General features: G+C 49.2%; 1 long non-coding RNA gene across 1 annotated transcript; it reads right to left on the bottom strand.

The window, feature by feature from the left end:
* Positions 1 to 19,145: 19,145 nt before the first annotated feature.
* Positions 19,146 to 23,423, bottom strand: LOC124237059 (uncharacterized). The gene is made up of 3 exons (XR_006887925.1): positions 23,304 to 23,423; positions 21,485 to 21,574; positions 19,146 to 19,406 (listed from the first exon to the last, which is right to left on the bottom strand). It is a non-coding gene; the product is annotated as an uncharacterized LOC124237059 (long non-coding RNA).
* Positions 23,424 to 24,004: the final 581 nt, after the last annotated feature.

Genomic DNA, 24,004 nt, shown 5'->3' on the forward strand with positions numbered 1-24,004 from the left:
GCACAAGACATCAGAAAACAGCAAACAGGCGGGACTTCCATTTCCAGCAGTATTGTGACTTAGACAGCAGAGAACCCGCCTGCTACAAAGTCCTCCTTGGAAATGGTGGCTAAAATATAACAAACACCCTTTTAAATGCATGGCTGAGCTTGCAGGAAAGGAGGGGCACTCCCCAGGGATCAAAACAAAGAAGCAGCTGAAAAGCAGAGCAGGAGGCAGGAGGGCTGGTGCTGTGCTGGGCGCAGGCAGGGCAGGGGCTGTGGTCTCAGCAGCCTGGGGGGTGGGCAGTGCAGTCCCTGTGGGGACAAGAAATCAGGCTTGGGGCTCCACAAAGCAGAGAGTTGAAAATGAGACCCGCCTGCGAGCCACTCTTCCATTCGCAGTGAAAAGGTGGATGAGAATAAAAATAAAAATTAAAAAACCATTCAGACGGATCACCAGGAAGCTGATCTGCCACAGCCAGGCCCTCCGGTAAGATACGGGGCTGCTCCAGGGATTCCTAACCAGAGACGTATCCTCAAGGGCTCTGGGAGTTAAATTTACACCGTCGTGCTCTAGAGACCCTGAAAGCAAGAACTTAACACAAAAAGGGCTCCCTGGCTGGCGACACCCCTGGGCCCTGGGCAGAAACAATGCGAGCACCACGACCTGAACCCGGGCTGCCCAGGGTCCCGACCGACAAAGGTCCCTGCAGATGAGCTCACAGGGAAAAATCACAAAACAAGAGCCCGTCGTAAGTGAGAGTCAGTGGTGAAACCAACGGGAGGCGTGACCCTCCCAGGAACCTCGGATGGTAGATCGAGCAGATAGAGACCACAAATAGCTGTGATTAAAATGACTAAGAAGTTTGGGGAAATAGAAAAAAGAATTAAATATAATGAAAAAAAGAGCAGCCAGGGTTCCTGCTTAGAGCTAGAGATTAGACACAGGCATGTATCCCCACTCCCTCCAGAATCTCCTCCAGAACGGCACAAAAAGGAATTTTTAAAACATTACAGTGACAAAGAAAGTGGGGTAATTTTGAAATTGGAAAGCAGATTGATGAGTGGGAACTGACTTAGTGGGTGCAAAAAAAAAAAAATTTCCTCTCTGCCTAAGGTGGCAGTGAGGAAATTCCAGAACAAACAGAACCCCCAAGGGTCTGGAATCGAGTGCCAGGTACTTCTGGCAGCAGAGGCAAAAAGCAGATTGAACCACAGGGGATTTGTTGAAAGACAGTTTAAAGAGCAGTCAGTAACCAAGATCCCCCCACCCCCCAAGGTGACTGCCCCCACCGTATTCCCGCAGAAGACACATGGCTTATTCTCTGGAGGGGAGAACCAAGGGACTCTGTACAGGGGAAGAGCGGATCCAGCTGGGGCACGGGCATCTCTCTGAAGACAAGGGAAGTGGGAGAAGCTCTTCACTTTGAATACTGATACTACCAACTGGCAACCAGGCTTGGTGTGAGCCTCTGTGCAGGAGACTGAGAGGTAGCTCTCGGCAGATCTCAGAAGGCCTGGAGGAAAGACTTAAAGGCAGTGACATCAAGAGTCCCCCAATGAAAGAGCCCGGACAGATCAGCCTCCAGTGGGGTCCAGCGGGCAGCCAGCTCTGAGCTCTGTGCTTCCAAGCAGCCTCTGGGTGCAAAAGCCAAGGATCTCCAGGCTCATGAGGGAAGCCCCTCACCCAGAGCCAAGCAATAGCAAATGGAGAAAAAAGCAATTTGGAGGGGACTCAGATGATGATGACAAGAAGGAGGAGAAGATGCCAAAAAAAATATCATTAGTATCATCAAAGACAGAAGAGAGACAGCACACATTAAACAAGTACAGGATGTTTTTAAAAAGGAACGTTCTAAGAACAAAAAATATCTCTTGGATAGCACAAGTTAAAAGCTTAGTGGAAGGACTGGAAGATAAGGTTGCAGATGAGCAAATATTCCAGAAAACAGAGCAAAAGGACAAAGCATAGGAGAGAAAAGACATGAAAATGAGATAATCAAGATGGGAGATCTTGGGACCGGCCCCATGGCCAAGTGGTTAAGTTCACACACTCCGCTTCGGTGGCCCAGGGTTTGGTGGGTTCGAATCCTGGGCATGGACATGGCACTGTTCATCAAGCCATGCTGAGGCAGCATCCCACATGCCACAACTAGAAGGACCCACAACTAAAAATACACAGCTATGTACCGGGGGGCTTTGGGGAGAAAAAGGAAAAATAAAATCTTTAAAAAAAACAAAAACAGGAGATCTAACATCCAAATAAGAGAAGTCCCACAAAGAACAGAGAAAATAGAAAATGGGGAGGGGGGGTGTTAAATAATCAAATAAGTTATTCAAATAAGTTTCTCTGAATTAAGTGATAAGAGTTCCCAGATTGGAAATATCCACCAAGTATCTAAAAAAATGGATGACAATATTTGCACAGTAAGACACATCCTTGTGAAATTTCAGATCACTGAGAACAAATTAAAAATCACACACACACTCCCAGAGAAGGAAAAACCGGGTTAAATACAACAAATCAAGAACCGGAATGGCATCAGACTTCTCGACAGCGCCACTGGAGTTAGACCACAATGCAGCAAATGCCTTCAAAATCCTGAAAAAATTTTTTCAAACTTAGAATTCTATACCCAACCAAACCATCAATCAATTGTGAAGGTAGAAGAAAGATGTTTTCAGAAATAAGTGGGCTCAAAAAGTTTAACTCCCTTCTATTCTTTCTTGGGAATTTACTAGAGGATGTGCTCCATCGAAACAAGGTAGACCAAGAAAGAGGTTGAGGTGGGAAACCAATACATAAGAGAAACAATGGGAGTCCTAAAGCTGATGAGGAAGGCAGATCCCAACAGGCCTGGAAAGCAGCCAGATGAGATTGGAACAGACCGGAAGGATCTGTGGAAAATGCTTCCAAGAGGATGCAACTGGGAGGTTGATGCACTTGGATGTATCAAGAGGCAGTTTGTGCTGCTGGGGAAGGGTTTGAGATGAATCCATGATAATTACTCAGGAAACTAAGCAAACTAATAAATAAAAACTAGACAATATTAACTACAAGGTAAACATAAGATTGTAGAAGAAAAGGAAAATAACTGTAGTGTTCTGCATGGCACAGGAGTGAAGAGGACCTATGTAATCATAATAATGTAGACTTTATTGTGATTTGACTATACTGGAAGAATGGTGGACAGGGAGCATATGTGCAGAAGATGGAGGCAGGGTGGTGCTGATGAAAGGCAGCTAGTTCCTCATCTTCTGCTGGAGAAAGTTGGAAGATAATGCCTAAAATTGAAAGGAAAAAAAGGGATCAATAAAGCATGTTATTTAGCGATATAGAGGTAAATTCCAAAAACAGCAGTTAAAAGAATTGAAGTTGTTTGCCTCTGGGGAGCAGCAAATGGAGGAATTCAGGGACAGGGGACAGTTTTTCATAATAGCCTTGTGGACCTAGTTGATGCTTTAAGCCATATGCATGTATGCAAATGAAAATTTAAAAAACAGATGAGACAGACTGAACAGCACATTTCTCATGTACTCGTATTGCCATCTTGAATCCTTGCAGCTGCACCAGTCTATGAGAGTCTTGGCCAGTCATTCTGTCCCAAGCAATGCTGCATAGACAACTCCACACAGCACAACCTGACAGCATTTCTGCTCCTCCCGCCATGGGCTTCCTGTGGCTGCTGGTGCTTGAAATGCTGTGGGATCCACTCAATGCCCAGGCATGTGCAAGACGGTTCTACAGGATCAAGCAATCGATCGTGATCAACATTGACCAGTGACCAGCTCAATAAGGCACCTTCATATTGGTTCTTCCACCTTTCTTTTTCTCTCACTCCAGCTTCCCTGGGACTGTACTCCCTAAACACTAGTGGCACTTCCTTTTCATCTCAGTTCTGCTTACTGAAGCTTAGAAAGTGGCTCTAGAAAGCAGACCCTTGGTTTGGAATTTGGTACTGGATTACTCACGTCACACTTAATGAAAGACCAACTGTTTTCCTGTGAAGATCAGGGACAAGGGTGTCTGCTCTCACTCCTCCTATTCAACACCGTAAGAGAATTCCTAGCCAGTGCAACAAACAAGCAAACAAGGCGTACAGCTTGGAAGGAAAGAAAGAAATCTCCTTCTATTCACACACAACATAATTATCTATATTAAAAAACCCATAAACTAATGAGTTTAGCAAGATCACGTAATATAAGTCAATATACACAAAAAAAATGTATTCCTATATACTCACAATGAACAATTAGAATTGAAATTAAGAAACAGCACTGGGAAAAGTGAAATACTCAGGTATAAATCTGTATGCTGAAGACTAGAAAACACTAATGAAAGAAATTTTAAAACACCTAAATAAATGAAGAGATATACCATGTTCATGAATTGGAAGACTCGATTCTGTTAAGCTGTCAATTATCTCCAAATTGATCTACAGATTCAATCTAATCCCAAATAAAATCCTAGGAAAATTTTGGAAAAATCAATAAGCTAATTCTAAAATTTACACAGAAAGGCAAAGGGAGTAGAATAATCAAAACAATTTTTTTTTTGAGGAAGGTTAGCCCTGAGCTAACATCTGCTGTCAATCCTCCTCTTTTTGCTGAGGAAGATTGGCCCTGAGCTAACATCTGTGCCCATCTTCCTCTACTTTATATGTGGGACACCTACCACAGCATGGCGTGCCAAGCGGTGCCATGTCCACACCTGGGATCCAAACTGATGAACCCTGGGCCGCTGAAGCAGAATGTGCAAACTTAACCGCTGCACCACTGGGCTGGCCCCTAATCAAAACAACTTTTAAAAATAACAACAAGGTTTCAGGACTCACACTGCCTGAGATCAAGGCTTTCTGTAAAGCGACAGCACTCAGTGTGGAGTTGGTGAAGGGACAGACGCCTAGATCAGTGGAGCAGAGCAGAGAATCCAGAAATAGAACAACACAAATATGGCGAATTGACTTTTTGCAAAGGGGCACAGGCAAGTTAACTGAGAAAGGATCGCTGGGTTTTCTTTTTCCCCCACAAATTGGGTTGAAAAACTTGGATAGTCATATGGAAAAAAAAGACTGTCAATCTTTATCTCACATGTTATACAAAAACTAACTCAAAATTGATCACAGACCTAAATGATACATCTAAAACAATAAAACTTTTAGAAGAAAATATGGGGGGAAATCTCTGAGAACTTGGAATAAGCCAAGTGTTCTTAGATATGACACCAAAAGCATGGTATAGAAAGGAAAAAATTGATAACTTAGATTATATCAAAATTCAAAATTTTACTTCCGTAAAAGATACTGTTAAGAGACTAAAAAGATAAGCCACAGGTTGAGAAAAAACTTTGCCAACCACATATCCAATATAGGACTTATATCCAGAATATACAAAGAACTCTCAAAACTCAACAATAAAAAGACAAACAATACAATTTTTTAAATGGGCAAAAGATTTGAACAGTCACCTCACAAAAGAAGATGTGTGAGTGGTGAATAAGTGGATGAAAGATGCTCAATTTCATTCCTGAGTCTGAAGGGAAATTCATATTAAAACCACATGGGACACCATTACAGACTATTACAATGGCTAAATTTTAAAAAATAAACAATATCAAGTCATGTTGACAAACACTGACAAACATGTCCATAACACACCATGATCAAGTGAGGTTTATTTCAGGAAGCAAGGTGATTTAATAATTCTAAGAGATTTTTAAAAATCAACATATTTCACAATGTCGACAAAATAAAGGACCAAAATCATCTCAGTAGATGCATAAAAAGCATTCAGTAAAATTTAATATTCATTCAGAATAAAAAATCTTAACAACTAGAAATAGGCAGGAAATTTCCTTAATATGATACAATATCTAACATAAAGTACAGCAAACATCATACTTAACGGCAAAATATTGAAAGTTTTCCCCAGAGCTTAGGAGAAAGGCAAGGCTGTTCACTGTCACCACTTCTGTTCAACATTGTACAGGAGAGCCTATTCAGTGTAATAAAGCAAGAAAAGGATATTTAAAGGATAAAAATTGGACAGAAAGAACAAACCATCACTGTTCACAGACAACATGCCTGTATACACGGAAGCACTGAAAGAATTAACAAATACGTGATTACAATCAGTAAGTGAATTTAGCAAAGTTCCCGGGTGAAACGTCAACATTAAAAAAAAAAATCCATTGCCTTTCTAAATACTCGCCAATGATATCACTTACAATGCACCAGAAAACATCAAGTACTTGGGGGAAAATGAGGGACAAGATCTCTATACATAAAACTACAAAACATTACTGAGAAAAGTTAAAGGAGACCCAAATAAATATAGTGATATACTATGTTCATGGATCAGAAGACTCAATATGGGAAAGAATTACATTCTTTCCAAGTTGATCTGTGGATTCAATGTGATTCCAATAAAAATTTCAGCAAATATTTGTGGAAATTTACAAGCTGATTCTAAAATGTACAAGGAAATACAGAAGACCAATCACAGCCAAGACAATCCTAAAAAAGAACAGTTAAAAGACTCACATTATCATATCTTAAGTATAAAGCAGAAGAAATTAAGATGGTTGTGATATTGGCACAGGATAGAAAAACAGCCCCACAGAACCACAGAACAGCATAAAGGGCGCAGAAAAAGACCCATAAGTATAAGGTCATTTATTTTGTGACAAAGTTGTCCCTACAGGGCAATGGGAGGAACGTAGCTCTTTTCAATACATGGTTCTGAGTCAAATGGATATCCATATGGGAAAAAATGAATCTTGACCCCTACCGCACCGTGTGTAGAAATAAATTTCAGTCGGATCATAGACTTGAATGTAAAAGGTAAAACAATAAGCCTTTGAGAAGGTAACATAGGAAAGAGACCTTGGACTAAGAAAAGATTTCTTAAGTAGCACACAAAAGGTTCTAATCTTGTTGTGTTTTGTTTTTGTTCTTGTTTTGAGGAAGATTAGCCCTGAGCTGATATCTGCTGCCAATCCTCCTCTTTTTGCTGAGGAAGACTGGCCCTGAGCTAACATCCATGCCCATCTTCCTCTACTTTATATATGGGACGCCTACCACAGCATGGCATGCCAAGTGGTGCCATGTCCGCACCCAGGATCCAAACCAGCAAACCCAGGGCCGCTGAAGCAGAATGTGTGCACTTAACCACTGAGCCACTGGGCCGGCCCCATAAAAGGTTCTAATCTTTAAAAAATAAGCAACAAATTAGACTTCACTGACATAAGAATTTTTGTTCATCAAAAAGAACATCAACAGGGGCTGGCCCCGTGGCCGAGTGGTTAAGTTCGTGCGCTCTGCAGCAGGCTGCCCAGGGTTTCGTTGGTTCGAATCCCGGGTGCAGAAATGGCACTGCTCATCAAACCACGCTGAGGCGGCGTCCCACATGCCACAACTAGAAGGACCCACAACGAAAAATATGCAACTATGTACTGGGGGGCTTTGGGGAGAAAAAGGAAAAAATAAAATCTTAAAAAAAAAAAAGAACATCAACAGAATAAAAATGAAAATTACAGAGTGGGAGAAGATATTTGCAATACATATTTCCAACAAAGAACTCATGTCCAGAATATATGAGAAACTCCTGCAAACTAATGTGAAAAAGACAGCCTCATTTAGAAAATGGGCAAAAAGACTTGCATCAAAAAAGAGGACATCAAAAAAGAGGACATCCAAATGACCAATGCACATTGGAAAAGGTGTTCAACATCATTCGTTATCAAGAAAATGCAAGTTAAAGCCACTATGAGATACTGCACACACTAGGAATTTAAAATTTTTAATTGATAATATGGCAAGGATGCAGAGCAACTGGAACTCTCATATTCTGCTGGCTGGAGAATAAATTGGCACAAACACTTTGGAAAACAATTTGGCATAATCTACCAAAGCTGAATGTATGCATATACTTCCTAGGTATATACCCAGTAGAAATGTGTACATATATTTTACAGGACAGATATACCAATGTTCATGGCAGCCTATGAATAAATAGCCTGTCTTAGTGAATTCAGTCTGCTGTAACAGAATACTATAGACTGAGAAAATCTTAAAAGTGTCCCTGGAGGGGAAAAAAGGTTACCACAAAGAAATGGCAAACCCATAGAATTCATAACTACAAAAGAGGCAAGAAAACAATGGAATAATACCTTCAGGGTGTTGAGGAAAATTAATTACTAACTTAGAATAATATACCTAGCTAAGCCATCACTAAAGAGTGAAAGCTAAATGAAAACTTTTTCAAACTTACAAAATTCAAGAATTTTTCATCCCCCAAACTCTTGGTGAAAAACTCCTAAGGGATGTTCTCTGCCAAGAAGAAATATAAACCAAAAGGGAAAGAGTACTGAGAAGTAACCGTGAACAAATACATTGGCGAATGATACTGGTACTGCTAATTATTATGTTAGGATAGAGGTTTGGCTGATCTGACAGAGACCCAATGTGCCAGTGGCTCACCAAGATAGAGCTTGATTTCTCCCCAAGTAACAGTCTGGGCATGAGTAGCTCATGTAACAGCTTCATGGTGTTCAGGACACAGCCTCCTTAGGTGTTTGTCATTCCACGATCCCTGTGGTGTTGCTCTTGTGCCCAGAGCAAGATGGCGCTCCACTGAATCCACCTTCCCATTAGTAGAAACAGAGAAAGGGAAAGACACCCTGTTTCCTTTTAACAGCATCATCTGTAAGTTGCACATCCATCACTCCCACTTGCACCCAACTGGATCTCCACATGGAAAAATAATGAGCCTCAATCCTTACCTCACACCTCACACAAAAACTAAATTGAAATGGATCATTGATCGAAGTTTAAAACGTAGACTAATGAAACTGCTGGAAGAAAATCTAGGAGAAAATCTTCTCAACCTTGGGGAAAGCGGATTTCTTAAACACATGAAAGTACAAACTGTAGGAGAGAAAATGGATAACTTTGACTCCATCAGTTTTAAAAAGCTTTTACCCTTCTAAAGACATCACTGAGAAAATGAAAAGACAAGCCCCAGACTGGGAGAAAATATGCACAACACAAATCTGACGAAAGGCTGGCGTCTGAAATATTTAAAGAACAGCTACAACTCAATAAGAAAAAGGCAAATAACCCAATTAAAAGATTTGAACAAAGCCAGCCCCGATGGCCTAGTGGTTGAAGTTCGACACTCTCCACTTTAGTGACCTGGGTTCGGTTCCCAGGCGTGGAACCACACCACTCGTCTGTCAGTGGCCATGCTGTGGTGGTGGCTCACAGGGAAGAACTAGAAGGACCTACAGCTAGAATATACCAGGATGCACTGGGGCTTTGGGGAGGAAAAAACAAAGAAGATTGACAACAGATGTTAGTTCAGGGTGAATCTTTCCCAGCAAAAAAAAAAAAAAAATGATTTGAACAGATACTGCACAAAAGAAGATATATGAATTTTTCATTGCATATTATCTCATCCATATATTATTTCATCCATAGGAAAATACGTATATTTTTTCATCCACATGAAAGAATGCTCAATATCATTAGTCATTAGGGAAATGTAAATTAAAACCCACAATGGGGGCCAAACCCATGGCCTAGTGGTTAAGTTCAGCACGCTCCACTTCAGTGGCTCCCAGGTGCAGACCTGTACCACTCATCAGTGGCCATGCTGAGGCAGCGACCCATATACAAAATAGAGGAAGACTGGCACAGACGTTAGCTCAGGGCGAAACTTCCTCAAGCAAAAAGAGGAAGATTGGCAGCAGATGTTAGCTCAGGGTGATTTTTCTTCAGCAAAAAACAAAACAAAACAAAACAACCCACAACAAAATAGTGCTTCACATTACTAGAAAGGCTAGATTTAAAAAGACTGACCATACCAAGTGTTGGAGAGGACATGGAACAACTGGAACGCTCAGACAATACTGAGCAGGATGCAACGTGCCGCAACCACGTTCGGCAGTTTCTTATAAAGTTGCTTACTCCTGCCGTACGCCCAGCCAGTCCGCTCTTCGGCATTTATTTACCCAAGAGAAATGCAAACGTGTCCACACAAAGACTTGTACACCAACGTTCACAGTGGCCTTTCCACGACAGCCCCAACCTAGAAACAGCCCAAATGTCCTCCAACAGAGGACTGCATAAAGAAAAGTGACGCCTCCACACAAGGGAACAGCACCCAGGAATGAAAGGAACAAACCGGCAAACTACCGACATACACGATAACATGGATGACTCTCGAAAATGTTATGCTGAGTGACAGGAGCCAGACCCAAAACAGCACATCCTGTGTAAGTCCATTTATGTGAAATCTGGGGAAAGGCAAAATTAATCTAAAGTGAAAGAAAGCAAAAAATCAGCTGTTTGCTATCTTCTTTTCGGTGATGTTTACGTGGATATATTCACTTATCAAAACTCATCGAAATTGTACGTGTATTATATGTAAATTAGATATTGATAAAACTGATATTAAAAAAGAACAAGGAAGTGGGGAGGGGAATACAGAGGATACTGAATGTTCCAGTGCTTGTCTCCTGCTGAGGACAGAGGTACCCATAACTTCAGACACGTGGTAATGGAGCAGCCGCAGGCCACATGTGGCTCCTGAGCAGTGGAGACGGGGCTGGTCCGAGCTGAGATGAGCTGTAAGTGTAAAATACACAGCAGATTTCAAGAGTTAGCACAGAAAATGTAAATATTTCATTAATAATTTTACATTGATTAATACTATTTTTGATGTATGTTAAATAAAACATATTACTAAAATTCATTTCACCTGTTTCTTTTTACTTTTCACTGTGACTAGTAGAAAATATAAAATGATTCATGTGACTCATATTATATTTCTATTAGACTGTGCTGCTTTAGACATTGGGCATAGGAAAATATACTTCTAGGTAGCAATGTTAAAAATTTAAGGGCAACCCATTAAACAATAGAAATACATCCACAGTTTCTAAACTATCAAAGAAAAAAGAGGAAGAAAGAAAACTATAAATTTTAACAGATGACAGAACATAAGAAGTAATAATTTTAAGAGTTAGGGTAAATAGATCAAGAAAATAAAATGGTAGAGGTAAGTCTAAATATATCAACAATCATTATAAATGTTAATTGAGCTCATTTGTCTGTTAAAAGACAGAGGATGTCATCTTGGATCAAAACAAACAAAACAAAACACAATATCATGCCGGTTAGGAGACATGCTCTAAAGCGAAAGAAAAAAGAAAGGCTGGAAATAAAATGATGGAAAAAGATACAGGAGGCAAATGCTAACCAAACAAAAGCCAATATGCTAATACTAATATCAGACAAAATACACTTTAGGCCAAGAAATACTAACTGAGATAAAGGGGGCCACTATAGGATGATTAAAATAAGAACCCACCAAAAAGGCCCAACAATAATAAGCTTTTTATACCTAACTCCATAGCCACAAAATAAGGAAAGCAAAAACTGGAAGAATTACTCCAAAAAACTGAGAAGTCCATGAAAGGAATGGGGGATTCTAATACTCCCCAGAAACGAATAGATCAAGCAGAAAAAAATCTAAAGATCTGAAAGATTTGAACGACAGAATTAACAAGCCTGATGGGGTGGTGAGCACACACAGAGGCCGGCATGAACTTACGCACCTGCTCCGACAAGGAAGACACACCTGTGTTCCTCCCACAATTCCCATGCTGAAGCCCTAGCCCCCAGGACCTCAGAGGGTGACTGAGTTTGGAGAAGCAGCCTTTAAAGAGGTGGTTAAGTTAAAAGGTGGCCTTTCGGGTGAGCCCTAAGCCGATCCCAAGAAGAGGAAATTTGGACACCCCAAGAGTCACCAGGGTGCCACACAGAGGAGGGGCCCTGGGAGGACGCAGCAAGAAGGCGGTGGTCTGCAAGCCACGGAGAGAGGCTCCGCAGAAACCACCCCTGCCCACCACGCGCCGGTCTGGGACTTCCAGCCTCCAGACCCGCGAGAAAATAAACCTCTGTGGTTTAAGCGCCCGCTCGGTGGTGCTTTGTTACGGCGGCCCTGGCAAACCGATACAGCGCATGACCGTCAGGCACATGTGGAACATTTATAAAAACCGCCCTTCTGTCAGGTCATATGTGAAAGCCTAAACAAACGTCAGAGTTGAGGTAAAGCAGGCCACATCCTCTACCCACCATGCAGCAAAATTAGACGTCGACGACGATTACCAAGGCAGATTAAAACCAGCAACAGTTACATCTTTGACAATTAAAAAGCACACTCCTCAGTGACTCATAGGTCCAAGAGGAAATTGTTGTAGGAACATTTCTGTCCTAGTCCTTATGTTTCCATCCACGTGGAGGGAGCTGAATTAGAGTAACACTCCCAGTCTTTCTTCCTTTTGCATCCTCGGATCCAAAGAGGAAGAGAGTGACTTGGCCGATTGGTCCCTCCGGGGGGGGGGGGGGGGGGGGGGGGAATAAAATGGCCTTGCCTGACTTACCAAGGCTGGAGTGAGCTGCCTGCAGGCAGCGGTCCTTCTCTGTTCCCCACCCACCTCCCACAGCATCACAGGGACTGGGGTGGAGGCTGCCACGTCCCCATTTTCAGTATTAGGGAGCCCACTTGCCTGTCACATCCACCCTCATCCTCCAACCTTGTCTTTATCAGTTAAAAATAAACAAAAGATGATCCCGGGCCCCCACTCTTCATCTTATCTCAGTTCAGAATCCAGGGGAGGAAAGGGAAATGATTTCCTGAGCCCCCTCAAAGACACAGACAGAAATCACAGTGGGAATTACAAAATATGTGGTACTGAGGATAAATGCAAAATAAAATTTGTAGAATGGAACTAAAATGACATTTATCGAGAAATATGTAGTCTTAAGTGCCTTTACTCTAAAACAAGAATGATTTAAACATTCATGAGTAGAGCTCTGACTAACTAAAGACGCTTTAAAAAAAAAAAACAGTGGAAAGAAGTAAACAATAAAGATAAGAGCAGAAATGAAAAGGAAATCAACAATCACAAAAATGGTCAACAAAGCCAAAAGCTGTTTCTTTGAAGAGACAATAAGATAGACAAACATCTAGCAAGATTAATGAAGGAAAAGAAGAATAAAGGCATAAATATCTAATATTAAGAATGAAAGGAAGATGAAAGTACAGATACAGTAGAAGTTTTAAGAATTATAAGAGAATCCCAGGACCAACTTTATGCTACTATATATGAAAATATATGAAATTGAGGATTTCTAGAAAAATCTTGATGATCAAAGTTTACTCAAGAAGAAGAAAAAAACTAAATAAGTCAATGACTATTAAAGAAAATGAATCGGTATTTTGAAAATCATCCCGCTCGCCTCCCCACAGCAGTGGAGAGGAATGAGGCCGAGCCGTTCCTCAGAGGCAGAAAGAAGCAGGCAGGAACAGCTGGAATCTGGAAGAGCCTGAGTCCCATGTCCCAGTCCTCACAGAGGTCTGCTCCATTCCTGCTCTTCTCACTGTTTGCTTTCACATGTGAGCTCATAGGCTCTCCTTTTTTCCTAAGCAAATTCAGCTGTATTGGGAACCCAAGTACCAGCAGAGGTACCACATGTCCCAGTCAATTTCAAGAAATGGAAGCCCCAAGAAAGAAGGTAGGCGTGGCACAGCGTCTCACACGGTCCCTGGACTCCTCTGTACATGGATTCTCTTCAAAATTCCACGTCCGTGGCCGTGGCCACCGTGAAAAACAAACTCGCCTTCTCTCTCTGCCCCTCAGATGCCTCCGTGGGGTCCCTCACTCCCAGTTGGTCCTGTTTACGTCTCCCTTTCTTTGCGCTGCCTCATCCCAATCCTGGAGTGGGGGCTTCTGCTCCTGCCTGCTGTTCTGCACTAGGATGGCCAGAGGATCTCAGACTCCATGCCAGGCACCCACGCCCAGGTCCACAGTGCCCCAGGGAAATGAGGACTGCCCCCATCACTGAGGTTCAGCCCTGCCCAACACACAGCAGGTCCTTGCGCTGTATATGGGACATCTCCTTCATCCCCACCCCGATGCCAGCACAGGACTTGGCCAAGCAGCGCTTCCTCCAGGGAAAAATGTCCTCTGGGAGAAGCCAGAGAAGAGGAGCCTGAAACCACTGGACAGGACACCCCAGAGGATCGCTGAACTGGGAGTTTAAAGCGACCTCAGGGACCCACTTGCTCTTCAAACGAGAAGCGGAAAGGGAAAGACCTACACCGCGGGAGTGGGAAACAGGCCACTGCTGACCTAGAACTTTTCTTCTGGAAGAGTCTGGTATGCACGGTCCATCCCAGGAAGCTCCCAGCATGGAAGGAAGCAAGAGGACAGACAACGGACAAGACCTGGGGGCCCATTCTGTGCCCTTGGAACCCATGTCCCCAGCAGACAATCTCCCAGCAGCTCTGTGCGCCCCGGCAGAGAGGAACCCCGTCTTGAAACGCCCTCGTTCATCTATTTCCACAGTGATGACGGCAGGGGTGAGTAACAATCAGGAAACCAGGAGCCAGTCGAACGTGTGCAGTAAATGTATTTTCAGGCACTGATAACTATTTAATTGGGGCTTAATTAATTAATGTTCACAGAGCGTTTGAGATGCCCAGGTGGAGGGCCCGCTGCAAGAGACAAGTGCTATTATTCTATCAGCCGTGGTATTTAAGGCGTTCGTGTTCATAGATGTGAGGGATCCTAGAAGACTAAATTCACTGAAAACGTACATGAAAATGAGCACCCTGCCTGACCCCGCCTTTCTCCACACCCCGTCTTCCCTCCTTCCTCCTTCCTCCTTCCTCCTTCCAGAAACATCTTGGGTCTGTTAGAACCACTCTTGTGCGAATAAGCCTGTCTTAGACTCATGACATTTGACCCTTAGACTGGGAACTGGACTTTGGGATGGGGAGGTCCATGAGGGTAGCCCCGGGTCTCTCTGCTCCACCGCCACCTGGCACCGGGTCCCCAGCGGAGGGCTGCCCGCAGCACCAGGAGCCTGATAAATCTCGGCAGGAGGAGTGAGCGCAGGTTAGACTCACTGACTCGGAACCGCAGGCTCCGTCTCAGTATTAGGATCACACACTGCTGGCCTCCCAGCTTCTTGCCCTGAAGGACCTAGAGAGGGGAGCAGCACCCCCATTTTTCAGGTGCAAAACCGAGGAGCTGTGGCTTCAGGGGCTTCTGCCAAGCACCCCTCTTGGTTGGAGGAGGGGAGGAGGGGAGTGGAGAGAATGGAGGGGAAGGGCGCAGGAAGTTTCCCTCCTGGTTATCAAGGGACTCCTGACGGGCTGGGGCAGTAAGAGGAGCCCCAGAACCCCTCAGTCCCCCGCCCTGCCCCCACTATGCCCGCCATGGGGCCAGGGTGGGGGGCAAGTCAGCTCTGGGACTTGGGAGGACCCAGCAGAAAGGCTGTGAGCTGGGCCAACTTCGGCTGCATTCTCCCCCTCGCCCACCTCTACTCCTCTCCCTCCGCCCTCCTCCGGGAAGCCCAGCAGGAACTTTGGTGGCCGGTCACGGAGTCCTCACTGGCCTCTGGATGAGCACCTGGACACTCGTATTTAATTGCTGTTCTCCCCAGTCTGCCTTCCATTTCCTCTCAAATGCTCCACAGAACTCACAGGTTAAGGGTCAGCAGTTCCCTGGGGAGAGACCTATGGCCCGAGATGATGGAGAAAGAGCTCCAGCCAGGGCCAGGCCCCGCCCTCTCTGGGCCACGGTTTCTCTGTCTGGAAATGAGCTGTGGACAGGAAGCGCTCAGAGACCCCTTCCAGCTCCCACACGCTAAGATTTCCCTTTTTTAATGGACTCCACTCCTTGGCAGTGTGGCCTTGGGCAAGTCACTGAAGCAAAGCCTGCCAGCCCATCTGTGAAATGGGTGCATTGCCAGAGGCAGCCTGTCAGCTCGAGCGGGGTTTCCACCCCAACACACCCCTTGTTGCTGGTTTCTTGGTCCACCACGGAGGTGGCTCGGGGCACTTAGTTAAGGGTTTGGAGCTTGTTGTCCGGCAAAGCTGGCTCTGGGTTCCAGCTTCACAGATGGCTAAGTACATGAAGCAGCTTAAGCTCTCTGACCTTCAGTCTCCTCAACTGTAAAAAATGAACTTAACAGACACCTACTTCCTAGGATTGCTGGGAGACCATACCTGCAAGCTCACGGCACGTGCTAAGCGCTCGGTCAATGCCAACTGTCACTTTGTGGTTGGCTGAGGGGTCCTGCGGTCAAGGCACCCACTCTGGCCTGGATCCAGTCACCGGCTCAGAGCCTGAGCCAGAGCTCCCTTTGACTGCAGACCAGTTCTTGAGTCCCCAGGTAGTGACACCAAGGCAGCAATGAATAGGATGCTCTGGACCCCCGTCCCTTTCCCCCTTGCCCTTGGACCATTTTCTGAGATGCCCAGGACCCCATGGGCACAAAGCTTCTGCAAGGACCTGATTCGTCTCTGGAGGGGACCTGCATGCCAGGCCTCCCTCCCTCCCACCCTGGTCTGTCTCTCCCCTTGGTCTGTCCCTGCTGTCCCCACAGAGGCCAGCCCTCCTGGGGACGCAGCAGCAGGTCCTGCCTGCTGCTTTGCTGGTTCAGAGAAAACTGTGCTCCAGCCAGGTGGAGGGTGGAGGGTGCCCTCCGGGGTGCCAGCCCCCTGACCCAAACAGCCAGGCTCCCCCTGGCCCAGTTAAAGGACAGCTGCAGCCCTGACCTTGGTGGGTCCACGTGTGTGTGTGCCTTAGGGAAGCCATGCACTGGGCCTTCAGACGCGTGGCCCCTGAAGTGTCATGGCCCCCCACCAGCCCCCCAAGTCATCCTGCCTTCTGAGCCCTTGGCTTACTTAGGCGTCTTCAGCTGAGACAGTCTCTTGTCGTGCCCAGCGCTCCAGTTACTTGTGGACTTCTTTATGGCCCAAATAGTAATAAAATGTCCCATTGAGAGAGCACCATTCTGCATTGTGCCAAAGCTGCCGGCCTTGTCTCCTTAAATGGGTCCAGCCAAGCCCCAAGAAGAGGCTCTTACTGCTAGTCTGTCCCCATCCGACAGCTGGGCAAACCGAGGTTCAGGGAGTAACTTGCCCAAGGACGCACACAGCCGGGAAGCAGAAGAACAGAAGTTAACCCTAAACGCAAATCTGCTGGACCCAGCTTCCACTCTGCCCGCAAGGACCTGAGTTCCCTGAGAGCAGGGGCTGCTTCCGGCTCAGCTCAGGCGCCCTCCAGGGCCCAGGGCCCGGTTCATGTCTAGTTGGAATCGACTGAGTACAGTGTCTATTGACAGAACCAGTTCAATGAGAGAGAGAGGGAGATAGAGGGAGAGGGGGAGGCAGTGAGGGGCCGGGGCTGGGGGGGTGCTCACAGGGCAGATGGTGTCTGGTCAGAAGCCCTTCAACCTCCAGCCCCAACCAGACAGGGGCACCGCAGGTGCGCAGGTGCTGGAGCGTTTTGACATCACACTCCACTCGAGATACTGGACAGGACCCGAGGGTGTAAACTAGAATGTAGAGGCGGTAATAGGGAGCCGCAGATGGTCTGGGAGCAGGGGAGTGACGCAATGCAGAGGGGCGGAGGGACACGGCTTACACCACGTAATTGGGTGCCAGAGGCAACAGCCCAGTCCTTCAGAGCTCGGCAGACCCGGCGAGCCACGAGGGAAGGCGGGAACAGACGCCAGTGGCAGCCACCCTTCCCAAGTCATGGCGAACGCGACCGATCCGTCCGCCCTCACTGCAAGGCCCGGCTCCAGCCATACAACGGCCTTCTTGGGGAGAGGGGATGGTCAGCGGGGAGTCCCGGACCCTAGGATTTGGGAAAGCGGGGTCCCTTCACCTGCCTTCTGAGGCAGAAAAGGGGAGCTGCGAAGGCAAGGCGAGGCCCCAGAGAGTACTGGATGGGGCGCGCAGAATAGAGACCCTCGGGCCGAGGTGCACAGGCTACAGCGCACCAGCTAGGGCGCTGCAGCGGGGGTGCAGGGGCCGGGGCGCGCAGGCTAGGGCGCTGGAGCGGGGGTGCAGGGGCCGGGGCGCGCAGGCTAGGGCGCTCGAGCTGGGGCGCAGGGGCCGGGGCGCCCCGGGGAGCCCGGCCCCCAGGCCCCCCCCCCCCCGGCCCGGCGGCCCCACGGCGGGCGGCAGCAGGAGGCTCCCTCGGAGAAGCCGTGTGTGCTGCTGGCGTGTAACCTGATATTTTTCTGCGCGGCCCCCAGAGGAATTTTTCCATTACCCAGGCAGCAGCACCGAGCGCCGCAGCCTTTTCTCGCTCCCCGCCTGGCTCGCCAGCCGCCACACTCCCCCCGCCCGCTCCCCTCCCCGCAGCCCCTCGGGCCGGCTGCGCCGAGGCACTTTGTGCAAATGTAACCTTTCCGCAGGCCCCGCCTCCGCCAGGAAGCTGCGCGCCCGGTTGCCAGGAACGCGGCGCGGCGCACTTGGAGCTGGAAGGCGGCCCGTTAATCAGCGGCGGCTGACAGAAAATCAGACAGCCCGGGCGGCCGGCCGGCCTCGGCCTCTCCCTCCCGGCGCCGCCGCGCCTCGCTCGCTGCGCGCTCGCTCTTTGTTCCCCCGGCGGGCCCTGCTCTTCTCTCCAAGGGGCCGAGCCTCTCCATCACGCCCCTTCTCCTCTCTGATGCTCGCGTCTTCTCTCTTCCCTCTCCTCCTGGCCCTGTGATTCCCGCTCTCTCCCCCTCCTGCCGGATCGCCCCATACTCGCTTCCTTTCCTCCTCCTGGAGAGCGGAAAGTAAAAGATAAGGGGCTCGTTCACCCCGTTCTTCGCCAGCCTGTTGGGGCAGGTTGGGCTCCCCAGTGTGCGTCTTGCTAACATCTTTGCCAACGTCTCCCCGGGATCTCAGGAAGCCCCCCTCCCCCAGGTAGAAAGATCTTAAGCTGAGCTTTATGGATGACCTTGGGATGGAAAGGTCCAGAAATCCCTGAAATTATACGTCACACTTTGGGTGCATTTGTTCATGGGTTTTTCAAAGACGTCAGTGGTTCAGAAAGGTTAAAAATCACAGCCCCAGAGATGCTTCCCGTGCATCTTATTAATTCATCTATTCAACAAATATTTATTAGACCTACTGTGTGCCGGGTGTGTGCTCAGTCCTGGGGACGCGGCCATGAACTCTAGATGAGACGCTCGGCCCACAGCATAGCCACCCCACTCCCAGCAGGAGCCACACCAGTGCAGCCAAAACTGCACTTAAAATACGCATGGGAGCCGCCTATGGCCCCACTGTGTGCTCTCTGCAAGGTGGCAGTGACTGACCCCAAGGTAGGTCACTGAGTTACACATCAACAGGCTCAAAATGCGTGTTTGCAGTGAGAGCGTTCGCCAGCATTTATTGAGCGACTGCTATGTGGCGGTCACTGTGAGAAGCAATTGACCTCCATCCTCTTTCGCTCATCTCTTCGCCCCTGTAACAAGTGTCTGTCAGCCCCCTCTCGCCAGCCCCTCGCCAGTGCTGAGGACTGCTCGCCACCTCAAGGCTCCTCGCCCTCGTGGAGCTCACAGTCTAGTGGAGATGAGACAACAGACAAACAAATGAGTTAATGAAGGTCGTGGTCTGTGACGAGGGCTGCGGATGAAACAAGCACAGTAATGAGACAGGGGGCCAGGCAGGAAAGGGGTGGTGGCGACCTTGGATAGGGGTGGTCAGGGAGGGCATCCCCGAGGAGGAGGCATTGAAGCTGAGACCTACAGGGTGAGAAGGAGCTGGTCCCCTGAAGAGTCAGGGAGGAACTCCCCAGGCAGAGGGGACAGGCCGTGACGAGTTACTGCCACGCTCGCAACTACCTTGGGAGGCGGATACCACTACTGTGCCCATTTTACAGATCAGGAAACTGAGGCTCAGCACAGTGAAATTCCTTCTGGCCTGGGGTCCCTCTGCTAGGACCGGGCAGAGCAGGCCCTGGAACCCAGGCCGTCCCCCCACACTCTCTGCTCTCCCCTCCTGCCCCTCTGGCCCCCTCCTGAGGACTGGCCAGCAGGCCCCTCGAGGAGGCAGCAGTGGGGGGCAGTGTGCAGCGGAATGCACTCTAGCCTGGACGAGGAGGCCTGAGTTCTAATCCTGTGTCCGCCTCTCCCAAGCAGCGTGACCTCAGCCGAGTCACCTACCCTCTCCGGGCCTCAGTTTCCCCCTCTGTGTAACGAAGATGATAAAGGCGCACCTCTCCTGAGGTGGCAGGCCAAGAAGGTCAAGGACCTAGAGTGTTTGGCAGCGGTCTCTGCCCCCAGAAAGAGTTCAGTGACATCACGGCTGTCGCCAGATTAAATGAAGTGTTGCTACCGAAGTGGTTTCCAGCCTGGTGAAAATTAGGCAGGATTCTTTTTGTTGCTGTGAGGCATAAACAAGAACGGCAGTCATGGGCTGCCTCACTCTTTTGCTAAAGGGCCTGTGGTGACACTGCCTGATGTCCCCTCCGCGCTCGCCTCCCCTGGCACCTGGCAACCGTGTACCTCCCCACCCTCGGCTCTCGTCGGTGCCATCTGCAGGTTTGCCTTTCAAGAGGTGGCCAGGAGGAGCTTCTGCCCGCCGCCCCCGTCCTCAGCTAGAATTTACTCAGCCTCTCCTGGGCTCCCGGGCTGCGGTGCGGGAGAGACGAGGAGCAAGGGATGCGCGACGACGGGAACCAAACGCTGCGCCTGGAGAAGGAGGAACCTCACGGTTGCTGGTTAGTTCCCAGCATGGCCTTGGAGTCAGGCAGCCCCGGGTTTGCTGTCTGGACTCCAACTTCTTGTCTAGAAAATGGGCGTGATGAAAACAGCGCTTTCTTCACAGCTGATCATGTTGGACAGGCCTTGGCCAGCTCCGGGCCCCAGCAAGGGCTCCGCTCTGTCGGTGAGCCTCTGTTACTGTGGTTCTTCTGCCCCGGGAGGTTGGCAGTCAGGATGAGGAGGCACCCTTTGAGCTGGACCTTGCAGGACAAAGACTGGAGAGTTCCAGGAAATAGAGTGGTGGCCAGAAGGTGCTCCTGGGCAGTGGCAGGTGGGTGAGTGGGAGTGACAAGGAAGAGAGTGGGCCAGGATCTGGGCAGCCTCAGGACCACACAAGGCAGGCCCGCTGGACGATACGCTGCATCGGTGAGGATGCTTCTGGCTGCAGGTAACAGGCATCCTGACTCAGGCTGGCGTCAGCAATAAGAACACCAGAACAAAACATAACAGGCAGCTCAGAGGTAGGGGCGGCCTCGGGGTTGGCCCTTCCCCAGCAAGACTGTAAGCTTCAGGGGACAGTGGAGGCCACCTGCTTGCTTCCTTCCTTGAGTCCAGTGGGAGAGAGGGTGCGCCGTGCCGCCTCCCTTCTGAACGGGCCAGGCTAGGTCTCCAGGAGACGCGTGTGCTGGTTGGCGTAGAACAGAGCCCCTGAACCCGGTGAGGAGCTGGCTTAGACACGAGGCCCTCCTTGCAGCTGGGGAAGCCCCACCCAGGGCTGCTACACATGGGGAGGGCTGGGTAGATGGTGGGGGGACACCAGACACATCAGAAAGCAGGGTCTTTTGTCCTGTTTCACAAAGACCATTAGCCTCAGGGTCAGGGGCCAGGAGTCTGACCTCTCCCTCTACCCAGTGCAAGGGGCTGAGTCCACCTCACCTTGGCGTCCACTGCATCCAGCCCAGGGCCTGACCTGGAGTGGGCACTCCGTGAAGGCTTGTTAAATGAATGCTGAATGGTTCGCCATTTCTGTAAGTTCAGAGCATTGCAAGAGAGCAGCGATCAGTTAAATAAACAGACCTGCAGACTAAGGTTTCTCAGGAGAATGTCCGAGACCCTCTACGTTGGAGTCACAAGGGGGCTGGGTGATGGGCTGCATAATCGCCTCTAATCACATGCAGGTTGTAGTCCCTGGAACCTTGAACGTTACCCGGAAAAAGGGACATTGTGGATGTGATGAAATGAAGGATCCTGAGCTGGGCAGATCACCCGGGTTGTCTGGGCCCTAATGTAATCACAGGTGTCCTTATGAGAGGAGGGCAGAGGGGCATTGGATACACCGGCAGCAAAGGCGATGTGAGCGCAGAGGCAGAGACTGGAGTGATGCGGCCAGGAGCCCAGGCATGTGGGCTGCCGCCAGACGCTGGAAGAGGAGGGGGATTCTTCCCTGGAGCCTCCAGAAGGAACCGGCCCTGCCGACACCATGATTTTAGCCCCGTAAGACTCAGTTTGGACCTGGCTCTGCAGAACTGTGAGAGAATAAATTTCTGGGTTTTTTCTTTTTTTTTTTTTTGAGGAAGATTAGCCCTGAGCTAACATCTGCTGCCAATCCTCCTCTTTTTGCTGAGGAAGACTGGCCCTGAACTCACATCCATGCCCATCTTCCTCTACTTTATATGTGGGATGCCTACCACAGCATGGTGTGCCAAGTGGTGCCATGTCCGCACCCGGGATCCGAACTGGTGAACCCTGGGCCGCTGAAGCGGAAGGTGCACACTTAACTGATGTGCCACTGGGCCGGCCCAATTTCTGTTGCTTTGAGCCACCCAGTCCGTGGTCATTTGTCACGGTGGCCAAGGGACACGAAGACAGGGCGGTCATCAAAACACAGATTACTGGGTACCTCCCACAAACTGTCCAAACCAGAAGTACTGGATGCGAGGCCGGAGACTGCATTCTAAGCTCTCTGCCCCGCCCCCGCCCCACACGACTCACAGCACAGCGAGGAGTGCGAAGCTCTGCATTGGAGCAGAGGGTGACCCAGGCCTGGTCTGTGCAGGAGAACACTGACGAGAATTAACGTTGGCTCCTGGCAGCCTCTTTGGGGCCCTGAGGACTCAGTCCTGGGGAACTCGCCGGTTCTCAGGCCAGCCCGACCTGCAGCTCTCCTGGGAGCCCTGCCCCAAGGCCTCGCATGTGCCGTTCCTGGCCTGGGAAAGCCTGCGGCCCCTCCCCTCCTTCCCTCATCTCTCACCCACCTCCTCTACCCTTGAGTGCTCCCACACGGCCAGGGTCCCTCATCCCAGCCCTGCAGCTCTGCCTCCTGTCCCAGGCTGTGAGCTGCCCGGGGTGGGGCGGGGTCTAGCTTGACCCCCAGGTGTCCCCACCTGGTCACGTTACTCCTGACATTCTAAGGGCTCAGTAAACGCTGAACGTGCCAATGATGTCACTGACCCTTCTGTACCCACCAGCTTCCAGCGGTGGGGCGGGGGTGGGGCTATCCGGTCCCTTTTCTCTGCCCCCTCCTGCAGAACAGGCCAGCCCCCTGAGAGCCACACAGGAGTGCAGGCAGAGCCCCTTCACACCCACCCTGCCTCTGCCCCCGCCCACCCTGGGCAGCCGCTGGCAGGCAGAGAGGAGAGGAGTAGAGGAGCCCGCCCCCTGCAGCCTGGCTCTTTGGGGCTGGAAGGGATGGGCGTTTGGGAAGGCAGTGTGAGGGCAGCCAGCTCCATTCTGGACTCGGGACACTCATTCTCACCTGTGTCTGCCTCTGCCCAGCTGGCTGACTGACCACGGGCAGGTCCCCTCGCCTCTCTGGTCCTCCGTCCTCCAGCCAATGGGGCTCAACCCCAGGGGCCCCACAGAGCCTGGAGCCGGGCCCTGCATGCCGTTGGAAGGCACAATGTCCAAGTGTTTGCTTTTAGCGCTAATGTTGTTTGTGGGGACACGTACTCGCCAGTTCAAAGCAGGCTCTGCGGCCCCTGCTGTTACCTCAACCTGCCGCTTTCCCCCCCGCTGAACTGGCCCAACTCCAAGGACTTGTGGGTCTCTCCCCGCCTGCTCCCAGCCATAAAGCGACCTTGCAGATACGTGTGGCAGTTTCCCAGCCCACAGAAAGCTGACGGCAAAAGGATCAGATCCAGCCCTTCTCTCGACGGGCCCAGGCTTGATTGGCACTGCTGGCTACCTCCCTATCACTCCCCTCCTCGAAGTCTCCATGGCTCCCCATTGCCTACAGCCCGGTTTCCAGACTTCCCTTTCGAGCAGGGAGACTGTCCTTCTACACCTATTTTTATGAAACAATGAAAGCTGAGCAGCTCAGGTTGAGGCAGGAGTGAGGGGAGAGTATGGACTCCACCCCGCCCTCCCGCTTCTTGAAGCACAAGCCTGATTGCAAACCGTTAGCTAAAAGATAACCAAGGTTGGAGTGGTCCACGCATCTCCCAGCCCCCATGGGCT

The sequence above is a fragment of the Equus quagga genome, chromosome 1 (assembly GCF_021613505.1).
Source record: "Equus quagga isolate Etosha38 chromosome 1, UCLA_HA_Equagga_1.0, whole genome shotgun sequence".
Taxonomy (NCBI): domain Eukaryota; kingdom Metazoa; phylum Chordata; class Mammalia; order Perissodactyla; family Equidae; genus Equus; species Equus quagga.